The sequence below is a fragment of the Oncorhynchus nerka genome, linkage group LG4 (assembly GCF_034236695.1).
Source record: "Oncorhynchus nerka isolate Pitt River linkage group LG4, Oner_Uvic_2.0, whole genome shotgun sequence".
NCBI classification, from domain to species: Eukaryota; Metazoa; Chordata; class Actinopteri; order Salmoniformes; family Salmonidae; genus Oncorhynchus; species Oncorhynchus nerka.
The window spans coordinates 59,851,162-59,857,463 of record NC_088399.1 but is presented as its reverse complement, the minus strand read 5'-3'; the positions used below and the strand labels follow the sequence as shown (position 1 = coordinate 59,857,463).

General features: G+C 42.5%; 1 long non-coding RNA gene across 1 annotated transcript; it reads left to right on the top strand.

Annotated features, from left to right (window-relative positions):
- The first annotated feature begins 2,915 nt into the window (after positions 1–2,915).
- On the top strand, positions 2,916–5,672 carry LOC135571435 (uncharacterized). The gene is made up of 3 exons (XR_010463812.1): positions 2,916–3,255; positions 3,601–4,279; positions 4,561–5,672. It is a non-coding gene; the product is annotated as an uncharacterized LOC135571435 (long non-coding RNA).
- The last annotated feature ends 630 nt before the right edge of the window (positions 5,673–6,302 follow it).

The window sequence follows — 6,302 nt, the reverse complement described above, 5'->3', positions numbered from 1 at the left end:
ACTAGCATAGCACAGCTGTTTCAAAATTGTCATGTCAATGTGGAATTTCCGATATCCTCTGGTTTGGTGTGAAGATGATAAATGTCCTCGTCTCTCATTCAGAACAATTTGTTGGAAAGCTGAAAAGGTAGCCTAGCTAGCAAGCTACAGTAGCGTAGGAATGACACTATGTGCATACTCTCTTAGGTTGACACTTTTTTTTATAATAAATGTGATTACCGGTAGGTAGATATTTTGAGCTTTTGAGGCAGGAATTAACTGTCATATACACATTGTTATTGCCAGTGCCTTGGAAAGCTTGGCCAAAGACCTACTCAACCTAACTAATCTTAGCCTAACAAGGGCATGTTTTCATTCTTGTCCCCTAACTTTGGATTTAAGATTGAGACATTGACATCCCCTTGTGCAGGAGGATGCAGTGAAACATTCGGTGGGATGAACTCTACCACAGACTGGCTTTTCGTCTGAGTCACTGCTAATGATTAATGAAACCACGACTTTCCAGGGGGGGGGGGGAGTGGGAGAAGAAGAGTGTGGGAAAGGAAGAGACAAAGAGGGAAGAAGCAGACTGTGTTTGATGGAGAGAAGGGTAGACAGTGAATGAGTGAGCGAGAAAGTGAGTGAAAGACCGAAAAAGTGAGCCTGTTCATCAATATAGAAAGAAAGAGGACAAGAGACTGACTCCCTCATCAGAAACCTCCCCGGGAAGTCCAGATCCCTGTTGTCAGGACTTGTCTGCGTTGGATCCCCTCCAGCAGAACAAGCCTGTCGGTTGCAGCTCGAACTCTCTCTGTAGGCAGAGTTTCCTCTTTCTCATGAAACCACAGCGATTCATTCCCTCCGTGGGAATTTCCCTAGCTGGTTAACATCTCCCATTTATTCCACCTAGCTGAGCTGAAGGTTTTTGTTTCAGAAGAAAATTAAAGCCATTTTGATTGGAATATATGATATTTTCTGTTTCATTCCCCTCCCCATGACTTCCTTATTGCCAGTGACGTGTGGACAGGGTAGGCAGTGTTTTTTCCCTGTTTTTTTCTGCATAATAACAACCATTTCTGAACTAGTACTTACTTCCCAAATTTGCAGTGATCTGGTACAAAATGCGCAAGGTGGCCAGGGGAAAGGCAGCTTCACTGTTTGCCTTTCTCCCGCTCTTCAAACTCAACGCAAATCATTTACATGACTTGCACATGCGTGTTTCTACCTTATACTGCCAGCGAACAGAAGTCAAAAGGCAGGCAGAGAGCTTCGCTGCCTTTAATGTGTCAATGTCCAAATTATTTTTGTGGGGCAGAAGCTTTTCAGGCCTGTGAATGTGTGTCTAAAGGTTGTGCTGCCTACATGCTGCTGTTTGATGGTTGGTTGTGGTTGTTTGATGGTTACCTTTGTGATTGTGTCATACCGATAAACACCATAGCAAAAAAATTGCTTCATGAACTTTATGTATTTATCTTAAAAAGGCATTATTTGTCACATCTCTTAAACCCATTTTGGGCAAGCTGTCAATTCTGTTGGTCTTTTTTGTTTTGATTTGAGGCTTTTCGTCTGCTGAACACTTTTCTTCACATTGCATGACATACAATGTTAGTGTTTTCTTTTTTCACATATTTGCACTTTGCCAATTACACTTCTCTGTTAATAAAATCAGCCTGGTCTCATAGACTAGACGTAACATAGCAAACTTTAATCTGGGACACACACATTTGGTGTGGTTACATAACTTAACCTTTTCACATGCGAGTTCCAAATATCTCTAATGGTTGACCCAGTGTGAGTTTTTTTATGCACGTGATGCATGTCAGAATGCACTCAGAATGCACTCACTGCTCCAAAATGTGATTGTTACGCAACAGGACTGTGAATCCGCGCTGCCCTCAAACTAAGGCACGCTGCCTGCTTTTATCTATAGGCTGTTTCAACTTGTCAATTTCAAACAAGTTTTATTTTCAAACAACAGTTTGAATTTAGGTGTGTTCCGCCTCCTCATTAATTCACACAAAAGTAGGCCATTTTACTTTTGCAGACAATTTATGTTCTGGGCTTTACTGAGCCCGACAAACTTCCCCAAGCACTTCCCAATAGTTTCCGCAGATCAAGTATGCAGACATTTGCGCACCTCCAGTCAGAACAGGACCTGCACAAACTTTTCACATTTTCAGGCTCATGCTTGCTTCGCCTTCATTGTTGTTTTCATTACTACATGATAATATCTCTGACGTGTTCGTTTCTATTAAAGTAAGTGCCTTGTTACGTTATAATAGTTTCTGTACGTCCTGTTATGTCATTTCTACTGTAGCTCACTGTATGTATGGAGCATAATATATTTGTGTGTATTCCTTATAACCGCAGACACGCAAGGTAAAGTGACTAATTGCATAACCTTTATGGTGTTATACTCAATCGTGCTCATGTAGCTAGCTACATTCTTCTATTAGCTCTGTAAAACAATTCTAATTGCGTCAGAGAAGTATTAGCTTGTGTTGTCTTTTGAAGCGACCCTGGCCTTATGACCATGGTTTGTTTTCATTTGGCCTGTTTAGCATAGCTCTGTTCTGCCCTACCACCTTGTGGACATCAACAGTTATTGTTTCTTACTGTTTTTATAGCAGTGTTGTTATGTTACTTCTTTATAAAATAGATGTATTGCTATATCCTGATCATGCATTCTAATTACTAATAATTCCTCTTTATTCTGTACTTTCAGAAACCACACACACCAACAGTATTGAACATGATTTGCCAATATCATAACTGGAGCTGAAAACTGAGGCCAGCTTTTGTATGCTAGTGTACACTCCTTAACAGTTGTACTGGATGAAAACACAGCAAGAAAACACATAGGCCTATATGTAGTAGTCGTCTATTGTATTGAAGTATTGGTGGTGGTCGAACAACAAAAACAACAACAACCCCCCCCCCACATAGTATCATGGCAGATGTGCTCAAGAGTGCTTGAGCATATGGTACTCCCAAAAGCATGGTGAAACACATAGAGGTGTGTCACAAGCTGAACACATGTACTTTGTCAACCTCGTATGCTTCCTTTTCCTGGTGCCAGACAGGCAGACTTTGCCGTGCCTCCGTGTGCGACTACCTTGAGCAGCAGTTTAAGGGACTTTGCAGGGAAAATGCCGTGCAGTGAGGTGTAGGGGATTGTCTGCAGCAGGACGGCCCCCAGTGGCCCCCAGTGGATCGGCGCTGAGGGGTGTGGTGCTCCTCCAGCAGCTCTCTCATGAGGTTTTCTCTGTACTTTTGGTAGGTAATTACTTTACCTGTGGGGTAGAGGGAGTGGGGAGGATGACGAGGCAGTGGGTAGGTGGGTGAGATATTGTCACTATAATTACATAGTGGAACTGTATGTGATTTGTATGTGAGCTGTACATCCAGTTCCAAAAAATACCTTGTTCAGTGATCATCTCACCTGTTAGTCGGCGGTGAACTATGTAGCCGTTGAGGGCAACAGTGTCGATCAGGTGGGAAAATATCTTCTTATACCACTTGGTAGCTTTCTGAGGGCATTCCACAAAGCTGTTTATCATGTCTGCATTATCCACTGCCCCTATTTTGACATTATGGTTTGATCTTTAACTCTCCCGTCAGGTGGTCCACCTTCCCTGTGGCCGACATGGTGGCTGTCTGGACAGTGGAGAGGACATGGACATCTTGTTTGTCATGCCACTTTACTGCCAGTTGTTGACTGTTCTCCTTGAACTCCACCTCCCCTCTCTGCATCTTCCTCCATCCGAATGCTGGCATCCCCTTCCTGTTAGACCTGACTGTGCCACAGGCTCCTGTGCTGTTGGAAGAGCAGAAGCTGGAAGAGTGTGGGACTGCTGTAACAATTGTCCCCATACAAAGTGTGTCCCTTGCTGAGATGAGGAGCCAGCATGGTCATCACCGTGGACCTGGGCACCCCAAGACCCTCATAATGTTGGACGTTACCGTGCTTCTAGACCTGCATTGCTTGCTGTTTGGGGTTTTAGGCTGGGTTTCTGTACAGCACTTTGAGATATCAGCTGATGTACGAAGGGCTATATAAATACATTTTATTTTATTTTATTTTGATTTGACGTCAGTAGTGGACCCTGGGTAAACTATAATGTCCCGGACAAATCCTGTCTTCACGTCTCACATGACAAAGAACTTGACCCCAAACCTGTGCCTTTTGGAGGCAATATATTGACGGAACGCCAGCCTACCCTTCCATAACATCAGGGACTCATCAATGAATAGGTCCTTGTATGGCACAAAGAACTGACAAAATGTTGATGTCAGGCTGGTAAGAACATTTCTTATTTTGTGTAACGGTCATTTAGATTGGCAGTAGAATTGTTGACGAAATGCAGGCATTTGCAGCAGAACTAGGAAACGGTCTTGGGAAAAGAGGGTGGCAAAGAAGAGAGTTGTAAACATCTCTGTGCTCCAGTATTCTCTTAGGGAATACTTCTTTACTTTTCCCATGAGAAGGACTGTCACCAGGAAGGTATACATTTCACTAATTGTGGTTACCACCCATTTAGCAAGTCTCCCCCTCACTCCTGGCTCTCTCTTCTCTTGTAGCTCCAAGGCATAGCGATTGGTCTCCTCTACTATGTCTCCCACCAGCTCCTCTGTCAGAAACAGCTTGAAGCACTCTGCCACAGAGGGAAATGGCAAGGGGCTTTTGCACTCCAGACTGGAACTCATCAAAGCAAACAGCAGGGCCAGGAGGAGTGAAATGGCTGGCGGCCTTCCAGCTACCACAGACTTTCTGTACTTCATCCACTGCCGGTCTGCCTCCATCACCATCAGCATCTTCAAAGTGACCTGGGACTTCATCAGTGGACAAGGGGTCCTCAGATTCAGGGTTCTCAATGGCTACAAGGTTTGGGGGCAACTCCTCACTTTCACTATCACTGTCAGAATCTTATTTCTGACTTTCATACTCTGACTCATTGTCAGAATTTATAAAAAATCTCCAGAATTTCCGCATTTGTGGGTCTCCTTTTAAAAGACATTGCGAAAGCTACAGCTTAGCTCACTAGCTACACACATAAATAACAACACTGAATGGCTCAGAGTGGGAGTGAGAGGTTACGTGATTGACTGCATGCACGCGCCACTTGTATCAATAAATCACTGTCAGAAAATGTTTTGTTTGGTAATTATTTATCTATTTATTTACTGTTTTATTCACGTTTTCAAGTACTGGTGACAAAAATGCATTCCGATTATTTCATAGATTACAATGGACACATATTATGTGTGTAAAATACTTTTTTTAATGATTGTACTGATTATGATGAGTTAAGCTAATTCTAGCTATGTGTGGAGCCATGTTTGTTGACATACAATGCATTCTGGGTTTCACGTCTGTCGGACCGAAGATTTTTCAAGTAAACTTCCAGAAGTGAATGATGGGATGTGAACGATGGTAGACAACACACTCCCTTCAACATGCATACTATAAATAGACCAAACTCATCTTGTCTCCTCCCATAATCTTTGGTTGATGCAAAAAAACAAACATGGCGGCACTCACAAACTACCCATCGTCGGATAACTTTCGATTTCTAGAAACCATTTTACTCAATTATTTTGATCAATGGTGAGCTCACCCATGATGTGACTAATTATGCTGTAGCTACTTCTGTGAATGTCTGAACATTGCATCCAAAAAATAAACTGGTCACATTCAGGACATAACTTCGTAAGGACTGTGTTGTGCAAAAGGTTTCTGTGAAAAAACAGTGTGGCCAGCTAAAATGCTGACTGTTGCGTCAATCGAAACTGGATGTTCTAAATAAGCATTCTAATCACACCGGTTTGAGCGTATACTGCTGGGACCACTATAGAATGATCACACACGTTTGTTGGTACGTGTGAAAAGGTTAAGACAAAAACAAAGGAGTGTGGTTGGTCGGGATGAATGGATGGGGAGGCGTATAAGGCGTATAAGGCATGTAGCCTACATCCCGAGGGTTGTGTGTTTGGATCTCATCATGGACCATTTTAGCTAATTGGCAACTTTGCACCTACTTACTACTTTTTAGCTTCTCTGCAACTACATAGTATGTTAGCTAACCCTTCCCCTAACCTTAACCCCTAACCTAGATAACTTTACCCACATAGCTAACTTTAGCATTAGCCACCTAGCCATCTAGCTAACATTAGCCAAAACAAATAGAAATTTGTAAAATATCATGCGTATTGCACATTTGTAGCATATTGTACCAATTGCAATTTGTAACATATCATACCAATTGTAATTCGTAACACATCATATGGAATGGATGATGGACATCCACAAATGAATACATACC